Raw genomic sequence first — 19,249 nt, 5'->3', positions numbered from 1 at the left:
GAAAGCAGTCTGTGAATTAAAATATAGAAATGAAAGACCAAATATAGTAGTCTAATTTCTTGAAATAAAACTAAGTTATAAGTGCTTTTTGGTGATATTAGGGGTGATATTCATTATAATTAAAGTGCCTAGGATTGTTATTAATGAGCTCTATATGAAGGCACAAAGTAGGAATGCCTCAAATTACCATATTTAATTGATTCTAAGAATACCTTCATTTTAATATTTTGCATTTTCTGAAATTGTGTTTTCAATCATTGTGTACGTATGATTGATGTACTAATTATTTCCCTAAAATCTTCACTAACTTAAGTTGCATTTTACAACACTATCTTAGAAACAAAGGAATGTGGCAGTTTCCAGATGAGAGATACTTGGCATTTATTTGTGTTTCAAAGATCTTTGCTGCATGTGTATTTGGAACAGCATGCAGGTACTGTATAAAGGATGTCTATATTGCATCCTGTACTATAGGCTTTGGCCTTTTATAATAATTAAATTTAAGGCTAGAGAATATCATGGCTATGTGAGAAAGAGGAAAATTTGGTGCTTGGCTTTTGAGGAGTATGCTCTGAAAACCTGCTTGGAAAGATGGCAGATGTTAGTACCAGCCAACCTTTACTCTGGTTGATTTTTATCTTTTTTTGTAACCCCATAGGACCACAAGATCTTTGCTTACTAAAAATCAAGATGCTGTTGCTGATTCTTTATACAGCTACAGCATTACCTACTCATTTGGCAGTGGATATTCATTTTTTCATATTCTTCCATTTGGCTTAGAGAATGGCATATTTGACAGTTTGGTAATTTTAGCCCATCGTTAAATTTGATTTGTTACTTTTGTGATTTGAAAAAACCAAAACAAAACCATTCAGCACTCATGGATAAGGAGACTCATTCTTTCCTACTTTACTTTACTGTTGGTAAGGGCTGTCCTGCCTCCTTGCACTGACTGTTGTCCTTGGCACCAAGAACATTGTGCCCCTGGGGCCCACCAGCCCTTCTCCATCACGGCTTTCTATGTGGCTTTTGGAAATGAGGGTGATTTTGGCCCCAGACAGTACTCTTGAAAGAATACTGGCTGGGTGCAGTGGTTCATGCCTGCAATCCCAGCATTTTGGGAGGCTGAGGTGGGTGGATCACTTGAGGTCAGGAGTTCGAGGCCAGCCTGGCCAACACGGTGAAACCCCGTTGCTACTAAAAGAATACCAAAATTAGCCAGGCATGGTGGTGCACGCCTATAATCCCAGCTACTCGGGAGGCTGAAGCTTGAATCCAGGAAGCAAAGGTTGCAGTGAACTGAGATCGTGCCACTGCACTCCAGCCTGGGCGACTGAGCCAGACTCCATCTCAAAAAAAAAAAGAAAAAGAAAAAGAAAAAAGAGGATACCACTGAATTTCTTAGTCCCCTCTCCCTTACCATTTTAAAACTTACACCCTTTGTGAATTTTAATAAATGAGTGTTCTAACTGTGATGTTTAGATGAAACATTTTATTTGAAAATTATTTGGGGGTCTTAGAAGGCAGGTTTGCAGGGAGCGTCTCTGTAATTTTGAGGAGGGGAAGACAGCCTGTTGGCTTTTCACCTGGTAGCCTTGTTGGCTAGAGAAATGGGATTCTTCCAGATCCCACTTACCACACCCCTGCCTGCCGGTTCTCAGACTCCTTAGGGTTCCTGCCAATAACATCATGGTAAAATCCAGGCAAGCAAGCATTTTCTAGTTGCTTCGTAATGTCTTCTGCACATTTGTCTAAAAGCCACTTAAAGTTTTAGAGCTGTGTATTGATTATGTTACTATACTCCCAATACAGCAATACTACTTGCTTATAGTCACTGTTAAGAAGTGAAAACCTTCCATTTCATTAAGACTTTTATTGTTGTTCTTGTTAATATGATTTGGCTTTTCATTGCCTAATTGATACCACAGCACGGGTTCCAAGTTTTCCAGGACACTCTTGATTGGAAATATTCTACCTCTACAATCCCATAAATGCTTTTGTGTTTTCAGGTCATGGTGTCATGGTTTCGCTTTAAAAATTGTGGTACCTGGAGCCGGGCGCGGTGGCTCACGCTTGTAATCCCAGCACTTTGGGAGGCCGAGGCGGGCGGATCACTAGGTCAGGAGATCGAGACCACGGTGAAACCCCGTCTCTACTAAAAATACAAAAAATTAGCCGGGCGTGGTGGCGGGCGCCTGTAGTCCCAGCTACTCGGAGAGGCTGAGGCAGGAGAATGGCGTGAACCCGGGAGGCGGAGCTTGCAGTGAGCCGAGATTGCGCCACTGCAATCAAGGCTTGGCGATAGACAGAGCATCTGTCTCAAAAAAAAAAAAAATTGTGGTACCTGTACTTTCTGATAGCTTAAAAAAAGTTTACAAATCCGTGATTAGAACCTTAAAGGGTGTTCTCAGCAGTCCATGTGCTACAACTGAGAGGCAATGAGGCTTTCTTACAATAAGCGTTGCCATTTGTTGTTGCTGAGCTCTGAGCACACTGGCATGTATTTGTGTGAGTACATGTGTGTGTGTGTGTGCGTGTTTGTGTGTGGATGTTTGTAGCAGTGCTCTAGAGAGTGATTTTTTTGAGACAGAGTCTCACTCTGTCGCCCAGGCCGGAGTGCAGTGGCATGATCTCGGCTCACTGCAACCTCTGCCTCCCAGGTTCAAGTGATTCTCATGCCTCAGCCCCCTCAGTAGCTGGGATTACAGGCATGCACCATCACACATGGCTAATTTTTGTACTTTTAGTAGAAAAGGGATTTCGCCATGTTGGCCAGGCTGATTGCAAACTCCTGGCCTCAAGTGATCCGCCTGCCTCGGCCTCTAAAGTATTCTCTAGGAGGTGTCCCAGACATTTCCTTTCTCATACTAAAAATTGCTTTTTAAAAGCAAAGCATCTAGTTTCAATGGAAAAATTACAGTGTCATATTTGCCTTTAAAGAAAAATTTTGTAAAGGATAAATTATATTATAAAGGAAATACAGTTTTAACAATGAATTAATTCACTAGCAGTGGAGCACTAGAGTGATATGGCTTACGCCCTAAAATGATAGATCAGGACAGGCATTGGTGGGGCTTTTCTGCCTGTGAAGGTTTGGAGGTATATTCTCAACTCTGGTGGCTGTTAGGAGCCTTTGTCAGAGTCTCAGGACTTCATTCCTTCATTTACTCACTAAGCAGGTTTTGAGCACTTGCTGAGTATTGAGGGCTCTACGCAGGCCTGTGAAAGAAGTTTAAGGTCTCATCTCTGCCGTCCTGAAGGCCCGTATCTATGGGGGAGATGAGATGGTGTATTTGAAGGCATTCTCTGATGACTTGGGGGGTTTAGTAAAGGCTATACATGTTCTTGGAGAGGGAAGACCTGTCTGGCTTTGTGGTCAGGGAGGGTTGCGGGAACATCTGAAATCACCCTTGATGAAGGAGCCACGTTTAACCTGTAGGAAGAAGGAAGAACTAGGCTCATTTTGGCCTAAGTTGAAAGTGTTTAGGTTCAAGTTGGTAATAATGTTTGGGCAAGACTGGAAAGGAAGATAGGGCTGTGTGGCTGGGGGCTGGGAGTGGGATAGGAATTTGGTTCTATTATTATTATTATTTGAGATGGAGTCTCGCTCTGTTGCCCAGGCTGGAGTGCAGTGGCACAATCGTGACTCACTGCAAGCTCTGCCTCCCGGGTTCACACCATTCTCCTGCCTCAGTCTCCCGAGTAGCTGGGACTACCTACAGGCGCCCACCACCACGCCCAGCTAATTTTTTGTATTTTTAGTAGAGACGGGGTTTCACCGTGTTAGCCAGGATGGTCTCGATCTCCTGACCTCGTGATCTGCCCGCCTGGGCCTCCCAAAGTGCTGGGATTACAGGTATGAGCCACCGTGCCCGGCTAGGAATTTGGTTCTATCATTAATCAAGTTTACTGTGGGGAATTTTTCTTGATGTCAAATAGGTCTCCACAAAATTCTCAGTAACTTGGAGCCATGTCTCTCAATGTTAGCCATGAGGAATACCCACTTGTATGCTTTGGTACCGCTTTTTGAAATGGGTTAGGACAGGATTTCCAGAAGTTTTACTTTGCAAATGTCTTTGTTAATGCTCCCTTACTTGATAACCTGTTTTCTAAGCAGTGTCTGCCCTCTGAATGTCGATGGACTGGCATCAGCAATTACAGAGACCAAGCTGGGGGCATCCCCTTTGCCCCTGTTCTCTTCTGCTCCCAGCATCTGCTCAAGTCAATACCAGCATGTTGGGATCTCTGCTGTGGCAACTGCAGGACAGTGAATAGTGGACTCTCCATCTGGGAGTCTCAGTTGCTAGGTCTCGTCCCTTCTAGCCACAGCCACCTGCTCTCATTGCGATGACTTGGACTCTCTGCATGGTTGGGGGGGCTCACTGGGATCTGGTGAAACTGATGGCAGCAGCCCTGCCCACCCTAAGGCCAGCTGCTCTTCATCCTGAGGATGTCTCTATCTGAGAGCACTTGGGTGCAAAGCTGCAACCCTGGGAAGCCCACCCTAGGCAAACAGTGCTATTTAAGTACCTACAGAATATCTTTGATTTTGCCTCTGGGTCTGCAAGGCCTAAAATATGTACTATCTGGCCCTTTACAGAAAACATTTGCCAACCTCTGCTTTACATCTGCACTGTTCATTATGGTAGCCTTGAGCACTTGAAATGTGACTAGTCCAAAATGAGATGTGCTTTGTGTATACTTACACATGCTGGAATTTGAAGGCTTGGTACCAAAAACCCATAAAAGACCTCAATAAATTTTTTATTTGATTACATGTTGAATGAATATTTTGGATATACTAGGTGAAATAAGATGTATTATTAAAGTTAATTTTACTTATTTCTCTTTACTTCTTTTTCAAGTGGCCACTAGCAAATTCAAAATTACACGCATGGCTTGCATTTGTGGTACGTATTATATTTCTCTTGTCCAGTGCTGATCTATAATATAGCATCCAAGTTTATTGTCTACAGAGTTCTTTTTTCATGGGGCCTCTTGAATAAGCTGAGCTCGTTTTTCCTTCTTCTTCTTCTTTTTTTTTAGACAGAGTCTTGTGCTGTTGGGCAGTCTGGAGTGTAGTGGCATGATCTTGGCTCACTGCAACCTCTGCCTCCCAGGTTCAAGTGATTCTCCTGCCCCAGTCTCCCGAGTAGCTGGGATTACAGGCACCATACCAGGCTAATTTTTGTATTTTTAGTAGAGATGGGGTTTTGCCATGTTGGCTCAGCTGGTCCCCAGCTCCTGGCCTCAAGTGATCCACCTGCCTTGGCCTCCCAGAGTGCTGGGATTACAGGCATAAGCCACTGCACCTGGCCTCGTTTTTCTTGTGGTACAAGTTTAGCAAATGTGACTGATCCCCAACATGTTTTAGGTTAGGGTTTGTGTTTTGTTGACACCTAAGCTATAATTTAATTGATGTAAACTCTTACCTTTAAATAAAGATTATACATTCCTTTGTGTTTTCTTAATACAGATATGCTTATTATGCTCTGTTTTATTTTAAATCAGGTATTTCTTTGTTATTCTTCTATCATATGTGTTCTTAAAAATCTATGAGGTATACATTTTCTGTGATGTAAAAATTATGACCTTATCATGTCTAATCTTTGATCCAGCAACTCTACTTCTAGGATTATGTCCTAAGGAAACACTTGGATAAATGTGCCAAGGTGTGTGTGTAATAAGTAGGCTCATTAGAATGTTGTCATTAATAATGAAGAATTGAATACGACCTGAATGCTCAACTATAAAGATTGATTACTTAAACTATGGATTATCCATATAATTGTATTTTCAATGTAAATGATGGCAGTGAGTTATTAGAGAGTCTCTATAGAGGATCAGTATTTTAAAGAGAAATGTATGAATTTATACTTTCAACATTTCTGAAAGAGGCCTGTGTAGTGGCTTATGCCTGTAATCCCAGCACCTTGGGAGGTGAAGGCGAGTGGATCACTTGAGTTCTGGAGTTTGAGACCAGCCTGGGCAACATAGTGAGACCCCATCTCTACAAAAAATATGAAAATATTAGCCAGATGTGGTGGCAGGTGCCTGTAGTCCCAGCTACTTGGGAGGCTGAGGTGAGAGGATGACTTGAGCCTGAGAGGCAGAGATTGCAGTGAGCAGAGATTCTCCAGCCTGGGCAACAAAGTGAGACCCTGTCTCAAAAACAATAACAACAACAAAAACAACAACAACAGAAGTTCTGAATGAAACAGATTCTGACTGTTCATACTGATTCTCTTTGATAGGGAAGATTGGGGTTAATTTTCTTCATGCTTATTTATATGGTCTTTTTCTGTAGTAGACTTGTATATCTTATATAATTAAAATAATTATTTAGCCATTTAGTAATTGTTACATGATGCAGCTACATAAAAAGTTCAAAATTCTAAGTGAAAATATTTTTGTGGCAACAGAATTTATAAAAGTCTATTTTATTGCCACATAATGAAGGATGTTAGATAAAGAGCATTACCCCAGAGATTAGCCACATGTTGCAAACAAATTGTTTTGGTAGTAAAGTAAGGAGTAAAGAAATGTATACTCTCTAAGAGATAAAATTCTTACTTAAACACCTTCTGAGGTCTACCCTGGATTCTCTGTTTCGCTACAATTGTGATCGCCAGTGACTTTTCCACTAAAATAATTTCCTGAATATTTAAGTGTTTCATGGCTAGTTATTTTTAAGTGACCCAGCACAGGAAGGATGTGGAGGGGGTGGAGTATTATGGGAACTCCTGCCAGTTTGTGGAAAAATTGAAAGTGAACTAAGGCCACCAAAAAGAGTCTGAAGAGAGTGTTAGGTATGAAGCAAAGATTTTTATTGTGGAAGATAAATACAGAGTGTGTGCTTGACTCCAATAGGTCTTTAGGTGTGTGTGTGTGTGTGTGTGTATGTGTGTGTGTAAGCATTTTATTTGTTTCCATGGTGAAATTCAATACAAAGAGTCAGTTTAACAGTTGAAACTTCAAAAGGTAAGAAAATGGTTTTTATTATAGTAGTTAACAGGTGAGCCCTAGCTAACAAGCAGACCTCTACCATTGGGCTTTAGCTTTCACATTCACAATATTAAATAAAACTTTATAGACGCCATCACATAGTCTATATCTGAAATTATATGTTTTGGGAAATTTAAGTATAGCTTCAGCTAAGTTAATGGGAAATATCACTGGCAATATGCACATCATTTAAAAAATTGGTCATAAATCTTTTAGATCATTAAGACATTCACGGAGTTAAATGCTACCTTCTCAGTCCCAACCAAACACTCTGGAAGTCTCCTTTGCACACCCACTGCCCCATACACAGCTCTTATAGCACTGGGATATTGTTGGTTATTATCTATGTATCTGTCTGTCTTTTATTCAACTCTGAACTCCTTAGAACTGTATCTTATTTGCTTTTGCATTTCTAACTACCAGTACAGGTATGTAGTTAGTTTCACATAGTCAATGTTTACTGAAAGAAGGGAAGTAGGAGAGGGGCATTCTGTATGTTAAAATTTTTAGTCTCCATATTCAAAAGGCAGTCGTCTGAATAGTCTGAACTGCTCCACAGTGGTTGCCTTGGGGACATAAGGAAATGCGACAGTCTCTAACTTGGAGTTGAAGCTACATGTTGCAAGGAAAAATCTACCATTTGTATCGTTAAGGTTCATCTTTTCGTCTTGCTCATCACTGCTTGAATTCAAACCTTTATATTACCTCAGTCGAATTGCTAGGTGACCTCCACACCTCCTTTCCAATTCATTCTCCACATTGCCATTGCACCTGTTTCTCTAAAGTGGTCATATCATGTTATTTTCCTGCTTACTATCTGCTGTTGGCTCCTTATAACTGCTAGATAATCCACCCTCTTTCCAGAACACTGGAGCCCTCGGAGGTCTGGCCCCTTTACTCACACTGCCCCCATATCTGGGCCCCAGTCACACCATACAAAGCTAGTCATCACTGTTTAACAGGCTGTGTGCATTGCTGTTTTCTTTGCTTGAAATGCTCTCCAGCTTTCTCCTTCTGCCAGATGAGCTCCTTTTCTATAGAAGACCAGCTCTCTGACCCTCTGGGAAGTTTGCCACACCTCGCCAGTGGTCTCTACATAGTACTTACCAACTCTTTGATTTACAATGACCTTATGGGTCTGTCCTTCGCTTCTGGACTTTTTCTTTAAATTCCCATTGTTCAGCTACAGTGCGCAAGAGGTAGGAGCTCCTATTTGTTGAGCACTGACTGTGTGCCAGGCATTGTGAGAGACTTAGTTTCCACTGGATTAAAAAGTCCTTGCGGGCAGGAACCACAGTTTACCCTAGGCTAAGCATTCAGTCGAGTGAGAGCTCTTTAAATAAAACACATTGGTTGAGTGTAGACCTCCCCATCATCGTTTTAAAATAGACAAGTAGTTCAGTCATTTGAATTCAACACTAATTTTATTTCAGCTTCATGAGAAGACAATTTTTGGAAATAAGTGCTGGGTGATTTGTAGTGACGTCACTTATTTACTCTGCTAGTTTGTTTTTGAGCACGTGATGCATGCTTGTGGGAGGGCAGACAAGGGAGGGAGCGCAGGGAGCTGGCTTCCACTTAATACTCAGTAATGCTCTATAACACTGGGAAAAGAGGGGATAAAGTCAGAATAGTGATGAGCATACAATGTAGATTCTTCGTTAAAGAAAACCACTGTGAAATAGCTCATCACAGTTTCATATAACTTGAAATACTTCGTGACATACATTCTATTCTCCAGCTGCCACCTCCATCTCTCCTGTTCCTTTTTGCCTCTGTTTCTGATCACGGTGTGAAATTCTCTTCTCCCATCACTCTCTAATCCAAGCATTATTTTCTTAGAAAGCTACTTAGAGATCACCTCCACAACACTTCCTATTATATCTGTCATCTTTCCCTTTGTTTCATTTGTACCACATTATCATCTCTACTCATATGTAGTTTTGAAATAAATGTGCATGCGTGTGTGTGTGTGTGTGTGTGCGTGTAGTCTTCTTCTTCTTTAAGACAGAGTCTTGCTGTCACACCCAGGCTGGAGTGCAGTGGCATGATCTTGGCTCATTGCAACCTCCACCTCCTGGGCTCAATCAATCTTCCAACCTCAGTCTCCCAAGCAGTTGGGACTGCAGGCTCATGCCACCACACCCGGCTGATTTTTGTATTTTTCGTAGAGATGAGGTTTCACCATGTTGCCTAGGCCAGTCTCAAACTCCTGGGCCGAAGCGATCCCCATGCCTTGGCCTCCCAAAGTGCTGGGATTACAGGGATGAGCCACCACACCTGGCCTATCATCTCTTTAATTAGTCTGCAAAGTCCTTTTAGCCAAGGACCATGTCTTATTTTTCTTATAAGTTACCTAAAGTTCTTAGTACCATTCTATGAAGGTTGTTAATAAATGTTAGAGTCTTGCTGAATTAAATCATTGTTATGTGTTTAAAGTCTTAATTGATGTATGTAGTCCAAGCCCTGGTGGATACTTTCTGCACTTCTCTGTCAATTGCTACTTAATAGCAATTGAGAGAGCCACTGTCTGCTTTCAGATGCTGACTTTGCCACGTATTAGCAGTCTAACCTTTCTGTGCTTCTCCTTTCATCTCTTAATGAGGCAGAAGTAACATCTCCTCATAGGGTTGATTCAGGGATAATGTTAGAAGGCATTTGTAAATATTGCTTAACAAACATTCCTTAAAAATGTTGTAATGTTGCTTAATAATGTCTGGCACATAACGAATGCTTGATAAATATTAGCCATTATCTATAGTTTGTACATACAAACAAAAATAAAGCATAACAAAATAGGCATAGTTTGGACATATATAATTTGCCCTAATGATCGTAAATTTTACTTTTTAAATTGCAGACATTAAAAAATTAAGGTGTCATTAATTGAGCATCAGAAAGTCGAGCATCCTAATTGATTTTTTTTTTTTTTTTTTTTTTTTTTAGACAGAGTCTCGCTCCGTCACCCAGGTTGGAGTGCAGTGGTGCAATCTTGGCTCACTGCAACCTCTGCCTCCGGGATTCAAATGATTCTCATGCTTCAGCCTCCTGAGTAGCTGGAATTACAGGCATCATGCCTGGCTAATTTTTATATTTTTGGTAGAGATTGGGTTTCTCCATGTTGGCCAGGCTGGTCTCGAACTCCTGGCCTCAAGTGATCCACCCGCATCTGTCTCCCAAAGTGCTGGGATTAGAGGCATGAGCCACTGTGCCTGGCTATATAATGGGTATTTTTTAAAAGAAAGAACTCCTTTACTGTGTGTTGATATTCAAAATCAGATTAACTTACTCTAAATCAGATGAAGTCAGTTGTATAAAGCCTTACCTAAGGATACCAGATGTTAAAAGAATTGATCCAAACATACTTATGGAAATGTTATTCATGATTTTGCTCATTTCTGTTTGGCTATTGTTTTTTGTTTAGACATTCTACTATAATGGGGGCTGCTTAAAGACTCCTTTGTGTGGAATTCTGTATTGGAGCAACCTTTATCATCAGAACAACTAATAATGTTGTTGCAGACTTTGGCACTATTACTGAAGAGTGAAAAAATGTTTTCATAAAGTGCCACATTGTGTTAGTAAATGAGATCTGGAAGATGGAGATGGACTATTAACAGAGAGGGAGCTAGCCTGCTCTCCTCACATGCTGCAATAAAAGGTTCCGTTTTGAAGTCCGAGCTTCACTATATTCTTGGATTTTGAAACGTATACTGTTATGGTCATTGTAACACAGTGTAGTTATACTGTAGTTAATCATGCTACCAGTCAACTTGTAAAACTCAGTATAATTATTTTGTGGTAAAATACAATTATAGTAAGAGTTATAATGAGATGAAAGGGATGGTGAGCCCTTGGAGAGCCATTTCCTCACTTCAGACCACTGTTGTTTGTCTGGATTGTTTACTGGACTCGAGAATTCCTCCGCTCATGTACTCTGTGTTCCCCTTCTCCCCACCACCTACCTTAGAGGCTGCCAAGGTGGAGAGGGCAGATGGCTTTGTGTATAAAGGCTGCATACATGTTTTTGCTGGGGACAAGCGGGAGCTGTGTCCCCTGGAGAAAGTAGGGTCATTTTCTTAGAACACAGGTGCCTTCTATTGGCTTAGCCCAGTGCTCTGTCACCTAAAGGAAAGACCTCTTACTAATTTGACTGCCAGATGTTTTTTTTTTTATTTTCTTTTTCTGCTCAGCTGGAACATCATTGATTAAATTGCACAAAGGCACCAATGTGTTGTTTAGTGGTGGCTTGATTTCCAGGTTCTGTAGGAAATAGGTGAGCTTCCTTTGTGCCCAATTTCATGTCTAACCCAGAGCCAATACTTGGAATCCTGAGAATTTTCCAGACACTCTTGTCATCCTCTTGCCAGTGAAAGGAGTCGGGAGGGGGCTCCAGGAAGAAGTCATCTAGACCCCCATTGCTAAGCCAAAAAAGTTCTGGTGTTAGGGCTTCCTATCTGCTGGGGGCATTTTCCCTTCTCTAGCTGGCTTCTATTAGGAGCTCTTTGTGGCAGGAGCCCTGTTATGTTGAGCAGGGCTGTTGGTCCACACCTTTACTGCCTCACCCCAGTGCCCCACTGGGCTCCTGTTTAGTGTTGTCCTTTTGTACTTCCAGGCTAGGTTTTTCCTTCCCATGGGTTGAATCGCTGGCTGGCTGGTATCTTTCACATTCTTGTGGTTTCTAAATTCTAGTGGGAATTCCTTGGTATAAATCTGGGAATGAGCACAGGTAAGGACAGTGAGTTCAAATGTCCATTGTACACTAGAAGTGCTGACTGTTCTAGTACATGAAGGTTCACAAAAGGTGAGCTGCATAGCTCAGGTTAGTGATAGTGCTTTTGTGGGTCATAGGAGTTTGTCAATTTGTAGGTCATAGGAGTTTGTCAATTAGACTAGAGCAGGAAAGTTATCTACCTTGAGAAATGGCATAATCTCATTTTTCATATCACTGTAGATGTCTGGGACCCATCATTTTTGTCAGCACTTCTTAATTTTATAAGTTCACTGACAGAATATCTGAACTTCAGGTACCTTAGAGCGAGGCCTCTCAAACCTTACAAAGATCTGCAAATCCCCTGGAGGCCTTGTAAAAATGCAAACTTGGGGCCAGGTGTGGTGACTTATGTCTGTAATCCCAGCACTTTGTAATGCCAGCAATTTGGGAGGCCAAGGCAGGCAGATTGCTTAAGCCCAGGAGGTTGAGACCAGCCTGGGCAACATGGTGAAACCGCATCTCTACAAAAAAGTGTGGTGTGTGTGTTGGGGGGCCTGAGGTGGGAGGATCATTTGAGCCCAAGCGGTCGATGTTGCAGTGAGCTGAGATGGTGCCACTGCACTCCAACCTAAGTGACAGATGAGACCTTGTCTTTCAATAAATAAATAAATAGCAGAATCTCAGGCAGGACCTGAGAGTCTGCATTGCTAACAAGGTCCAGGAAGACCTTATCAGCCTTTCTCACTCAACAGGACTTTGACCTTTTCCACCTTTTTCCAGTTTTACCCCAAAGTCCCACCTTACATATCCATTTTTATTTTGTTTTATTTTATTACTAGATCCATCTCTAGTGTGCGTGTTTGCTTTAATATCAATGAGATGTATATTGATGTACATTTTTAAAAAACCTTCTGAACTACTGAATGCATTTCCAAGATAATATATACAAAAAAGTAGTTGCTCTTATATTTAAAATATTTTTCTCTTTAAGTTATGTAGCCATGTTCAAATTTTACAGAAATGCTTTTTTGAGCACCTGTAGTTTACATAAACCCTTTGCCAGGGACAGTGGCTTTTAACCTGACTAACACCACATGTGAATTCTGGAGGCAAAAGGCCCTTAGATAAGTAAGTGCTGCCATGGCAGGTGAATTTAAAATGTAGGGAGACTGCATGGACAAGGGAATAATGACTCTTTGGATGAGATGTCCTGGGAAGAAATTCCCATTAGGAAGGTCATAATGCATACGGGCTTCATATCGATTCCTGCTGTGTCTGTTCCCACCCTCTCCTGGCACCATGATGTCTCCACCTCCTCTCCCATCCTGGACCAGAGAAGGCCCATTGCCTCAGCTGAATTTCCTTTTAACATGCAGAATATCACTCTTATTTCTGTTACATGCACACACAGACACACACACACACACACACATACACACACACAGAGAGAGAGAGACAAGAGAGAGGAGAGAGACTCTAAGAGACCAAGACTCTCAGTAAAGCCAGTACTGTCCTTGGTAGGTCCCTGCCTCTTAAGGTCTGAACGCTCCCTTTAGTGTTGAGACTGCAGGAGAAAATTGCCTCCCCAGTCCCACTCAGGGGCATCAGCAGCCTTCACATCCCCATGCCTGCAGGGAATTGACTTTTTTGAGGGTTTCTGCAAGTTTACTCAATGTAGTGTAGTATTTGCTCCACCTTTATTTCTGGTTAATAAAGTGAAAAATGAGTGTTCTAGTTTGCAGAAGAGAATAGGAGGGAGATACAAGCAGGTTCTTACTTGTGAAAGAGGGCAGAAACTCTCTGACAAACAGAAAACAGTTGGTTCCAGGATAAGCCTCAGGGTAAGTTATAAAAGTTCTCATTCCAATTTGAGCTTGTTTATTGTTTTAATGCAGTAAATATAGATTAAGCTTCATGAGGAAAGATACATGTCACTATTTTCAGTCTTTTTTGAAAGTTCATTCTGAATTTATCCCTGCCTCATTTCAAATGGATTTGATACAGCCCACAAAGATACACCTACAAAGATTAAAAAATAAAACAAAATACACAAGGAGATGAGGTGGAAAGAAAAGAAGCAGGGAGTATGGTCAGCACATGAAACATTTTCTGGAAGATGCTATTTACTTGTTAGAAGTGAGGTACAAATTCGGCCAAGAGCTTCCAGGCTCCTTGAGTCAGTGACAGATTCATAATATTGAAAAGATTAAGGTAAAACCATTTTTTCCTGGGCTGAGACTCGAAAGAAAAACCTCATAAAAGGAATCCTATGTGTGTTTTGAACTGTGCCCTCAGCAACATTACTGAAATAAATAGTATAGTGTTTTGTGGGGCCATTTTTCAATCTGTCCCTTGCTAGAGGTTGATGGCATAATGTCCGTGCATAATTTAGTGAAGGCTTTTCTATAGGGGCCCCAAATAATAGAGTCTAAGCCTACACCTCCCTGGCTGCCTCCAGGGATGAAATGACAGTGTCTGGAAATGGATGGACACCATATCCATGACACATTCTTCCGTGAATATTATTTTGCTCAACCAAACTATATTTTTAGAATATGTTAAGTTAAATGGAAATATTTTAAATTAATCAGTGGAACATTTGTGCCTAAAGCTTTTGATAGCAGAAAGTCAACAACTTTAATTTCAAGGCAAGTATATACAAAATAGAGTAAATCCAGCGGTTTCTACTCATCACTCCGTTTCCTAATTTATGTAGTGAGAGCATTTAAAAATTTCATCAAGGTCCTTTTTGTCTCCAAAGCCCTCTGTAGTAGCCAGGATCTTGGCAAGAAAGAGCTGACATTCTCAAACTGGGCAATTGAGGCACGTTCAATAAAGAGATGATTTACCAAGGGAGGGCAGGGCTTTGGGAACCAGTAAGGCCTAGTGCAGTGCCCAGGGCTGGCTAGAGCAGGGAACCATTCTCACCTGTAGGCCTGAAGGCAAGAGGGAAGGAATGGTTATAGAAATTAGAGATTAGCTTTAGGGAATTATTTGACAAAAGCCATAGAGGGTTGCAACTAATCGTGGTAGGGAGTTGAGCTGGAGAGCTGGCTACCTCAGTTTCACCCCTTTCCCCTCTCATCTCCTGATGGTGGCCGCTGTGGGTCAAACCCAGCAGAAGCCAGAGGGTTTCCATGTACCTCGGCCTCCAGGGGCACAGATGGGGTGAAGAAGGTTGGAGAGGGTGGAGGGGCAAGTGGAAGACCCCTAGCACTTTCCATAACTTCATATTTCCAAACAAATGCTTTGAGTCTTTCCTCCAGGTAAGGAAATTCTGCCTTTCTGTCAGCTTCAGGAGGGTCCTTATCTCTGTGGTTACCAATGTGGCTCCAGGGCCCCCTAGGAAGTGCACTTTAAGAAGGGGTAGTTTGGGAGGCCGAGGCGGGCGGATCACGAGGTCGGGAGATCGAGACCATCCTGGCTAACACAGTGAAACCCCGTCTGTACTAAAAATACAAAAAAAAATTAGCCGGGCGTGGTGGCGGGCGCCTGCAGTCCCAGCTACTGGGGAGGCTGAGGCAGGAGAAAGGCGTGAACCCGGGGGGCGGAGCTTGCAGTGAGCCAAGATTGCGCCACTGCACTCCAGCCTCGGCGACAGAGCGAGACACCGTCTCAAAAAAAAAAAAAAAAAAAAAAAAAGAGGTAGTAGGTACGTCAAAGCAACGATCAAACTCTACAATGCTGAAGAAATCAAACAGAAATGACGAGCTGATGCCTTTGTCAGATTTCTTCAAGTCTTTGTTGTCCTAGTCCTAATGAAATCTGTAAGAAGACAGTTCTCAGGCTAGAGGGTAAAAATAAAACCTTCATAAAATTTCATTTGCTGCTTTCATCTTTCTAGTGTTGGAGAAAGCTCCCCATTTTCTGATCCATACATCTCACAGATAAGTGATAATATGGTATTGTGGACTCTCCTGTGTGACTGCCTCTACTGTGAAGAACCCCCTCTGAGCTTGTACTCACTGATGTGAGAGCTTGAAGCAACATTGCCTATGCCAGAAAAGCATTATGATTTGAAATCAAGCTTGGGTATGTACTCTCCCGAGGGAATTACAGTGGATTTTCCCCATGCTTTTCAAACCATTAGTGCAGTTTTCAAAAAGTTTGGTTGGGGTATAGTTTATAGACAAGAAAATTTATCCATTTTAAGTGCTCATCTCCATAAATTTGGGCACACATATACTGTTGTGTAATTACCACCACAATTAACATACAGAATATTTTTTTCACCTCCAAAAGTTTACTTAGGCCCCTTTGTGGTCATTCCCCTCCCTAACTCCAGCTCTAATCAACCTCTGATCTGACTTTTGTCACTTTAGTTAGAATTTCATATAAATGGAATTTCATGTATATATATATATACACATGCACACATATATGAGATACATGATATTCATATTTTAGAACCAGCTTTTATACATGGTAACAATATTGATTCAAGTGTATACACATCATAAAAATGACCTGGGTAGTATAAGAGGGTTTAAAATAAAAAGATGAGTCTGCCATACCCCACTCTTTCTCATTTCTAATCCCACTTCTTAGAGCCAACAGCATGTAGCTGTCTCTGCCTTTAGTTCCTCTGGAGGTTTTAATTAATATACAAATCATTGTTTCTTTCCTTTCCTTTCCTTTTCCTTTTTTTTTTTAAGATAGAGTCTCCCTCTGTCATCCAGGCTGGAGTGCAGTGGGGTGATCTCAGGTCACTGCAACCTCTGCCTCCCGGGTTCAAGTGATTCTCCCACCTCAGCTTCCCGAGTAGCTGGGATGACAGGCATGAACCATCAAGCCTGGCTAATTTTTGTATTTTTACTAGAGATGGTGTTCCATCATGTTGGCCAGGCTAGTCTCAAACTCCTGACCTCAGGTGATCTGCCCACCCTGGCCTCCCAAAGTGCTGGGATTACAGGTGTGAGACACTGCGCCCAGCCCCAAACCATTGTTTCTTGACAGTAACTAGTGATGATTTTGCTCATTGCATTACCCCCTCCACTCTTCCACCTTCTCTCTTCCTCCTCCTCCTCCCTATAGTTACTAGTTAAATCACTATTTTTTTTGCCTCTTTTGCTTACCTTTGAACCTTTAATGTTTATTCTTGATTTTACACCTTGAACTTGAACTTTGAGGAGGAAAGTAATTACAACTTTTGCACTTCGTAGAATATCCTTTATGTAAAATAACCACATAAACTGTAAAATTCAGGAGTGGAGATCAGCCATGACCAGTTATTTTGCTATTCTCTCTCTCTCTCTCTCTGTGTGTGTGTGTGTGTGATAATTTATATGACTCACTTTTGTTTCCGTTGTGTATACATATTAAAAATAGCTCAAATAGACCTCTGATATTAATTTTTGTAAACATAACAAAGAAAATTCAGAAGAAACTGCAGGATACTTGGAAAATGTGTAAAGTGTTTCTTCTTCTTCTTCTTCTTCTTCTTCTTCTTCTTCTTCTTTTTCTTCCTCTTCCTCCTCCTCCTCCTCCTGCCCCTCCTTCTCTTTCTTCTTCTTATTCCTTTTTTTTTTTTTTTTTTTGACACTTTGTCAAAAATGTCTCCCTTTGTCCTGTCGCCCAGGCTGAAGTGCAGTGGTGCAATCTCGGCTCACTGCAATCTCCACCTCCTGGGTTCAAGTGATTCTTATGCCTCAGCCTCCCAAGTAGCTGGGACCACAGGCGTGTGCCACCACACCTGGCTAATTTTCATCTTTTTGGTAGAGATGGAGCTTTCACACAGGTCTCAAACTCCTGGCCTCAAGTGATTGGCCCGCCTCAGCCTCTCAAAGTTGTTTTATTTCTTTGGTGTATGTATTTATAGGCTTAGTAAAGCAAAGTCAGGAAATTTCCTTTTTCCAGCAAAAACATGAAATTTAAAAGCTTGAGGCACATGATAAAAATTAGCTGGCAATAAAGATTTTACAACCAAAGTCTCCTTATTTGGCAATTAACTGAGTCAGAACATTTTCAGCCAATATTACAAAAACAAAACTTTCAGGGGACTATTAATGAACTTGAGGCTACTTTCTTTGCATTTTTATAAACAATCATCTTTGAGATGACTGTGGTTTTCCCTCTAGAATAAGGAGTTGCAGGTGCAAACAGGATGTCTTAGCAATTTACCTTCTCGAAATCTTGGAAGTTGTAGGATTTGACTTCATCATGTAGCATCTGGCTTCTGGTTTGCAGGTCCACCTTCTCCATGGACGCTGCAAATTAGAACGTCTTCACTAAGCAGAGGGCCTCTTTGGTGCTCAAAGATACTACTAATTGATTTGCCAATGCTTGAGGACCTCACTTAAGGTGAGTAAAAGGAGACTTCTTAATAGAGAAACAGACCCCTCTTACAGCAACCACAGTTTCAAGAAATTTGTTCAATTCCATCTAACAACAACAACAAAGTGTGATCTTAATGAAGCCCAAACAACTGTCTTTCTTGGTGTATTTATCCAGGCAAGTTGGCTAAAATGAGAATTCACTGAAACAGCAATAACTTCCCAGTTCACATCAGGAAACTTACTGTTTTGTCACAGAATGAAATAGTTTCAGTAGTTCCTATAGAAGTGAAATGTAAAACATGGAAGAAAATCAGTGAATATTGATCTTTCAAGTTGTTAAGACTTTGAGCTCTCCATTGGCAACAGCTGCATCTTTAAAATAGGAAGATGAGTGACATTAGGAACATAGGGGAGGAACCGGTGCCAAAGGAGGGCTTTGAGTGACCAGAACCTGAGGACATGGTGTTTGCTGAACACGTCCTTCCAGAAGTGGAAACGCCTGAGTGTTCACATGTCGTGTGCATAGGGCTGGAGTAACCTCCCCCCACTGGTTACCATCTTCCCAGTTTTATAACTTTGAATAATACTGGTAAATTTCTATTTCCTGTTTCATCCACTTTCAACAGTACCTTTTGATTCTCTACTTTCTGCCTTACCTCTTCCTTTCTTCCTCCCACCTTTACTGTGAGGCTATTATGTTTGATACCATACATTCTGAGATTTAAATGGTCATCTGGGCTTTACATGTAGGTTGATTCTTGAAAGACAAAAGCCGAAAATAAGTTTTGTTGCAGCATATAGGAGTATACTCTGATTGATTTCTTTCTCTGTGGTTCCAACATCACAGCTTCTTTATCTTTAAGAAATGAGTTTAAATACATTCTCTTTCGAGTGTGCTCACTGCATCATGCCACATTTTGGCAGGCTTCCTATTTGCACTGTGACTTTCTTTTACATTTTCCCCTTCCTGGAGTTTCTTACTGACTTTCATTTTTCTCATTGGAAGACACATAGAATGCTTTCTGCTGTGCCTTCTACACCCATGCTCCACCCTTTTTCACCCTGCTCTGCCTGTATAAGTTGCATCAGCAGACAGCCAGGCTTGGGGGCTTCTGGCTGGGTTCGGCCAACAAGGAACCCAGTAGGCGATGAGCACGAGTGGGGAGAGTGAGCTTGAGGTTCATTCTGCTGTGAGATTGCCTCCGTTTGGCTGTGTACATCTGCTGAAAATCACTTTCCCTCTCAAGATAACTTT

General features: G+C 41.5%; 1 protein-coding gene across 3 annotated transcripts in view; it reads left to right on the top strand.

The window, feature by feature from the left end:
* RASGRF2 (Ras protein specific guanine nucleotide releasing factor 2) overlaps positions 1-19,249 on the top strand; it is a 270,733-nt gene that overhangs the window by 18,875 nt on the left and 232,609 nt on the right. The window contains exon 1 of one of the 3 annotated variants that reach the window (XM_058440755.1): positions 17,997-18,019. The exons of the other annotated variants lie outside the window; for them this stretch is intronic. The gene's annotated coding sequence lies outside the window, so the exon portion shown is untranslated. Of the gene's footprint in view, positions 1-17,996; positions 18,020-19,249 lie in introns of those variants that run through there. 3 annotated transcript variants of the gene reach the window in all.

This window comes from Hylobates moloch, unplaced genomic scaffold (genome assembly GCF_009828535.3).
Source record: "Hylobates moloch isolate HMO894 unplaced genomic scaffold, HMol_V3 SCAFFOLD_6, whole genome shotgun sequence".
Lineage (NCBI taxonomy): Eukaryota > Metazoa > Chordata > Mammalia > Primates > Hylobatidae > Hylobates > Hylobates moloch.
This window is presented reverse-complemented; position numbering and strand designations above follow the sequence as displayed.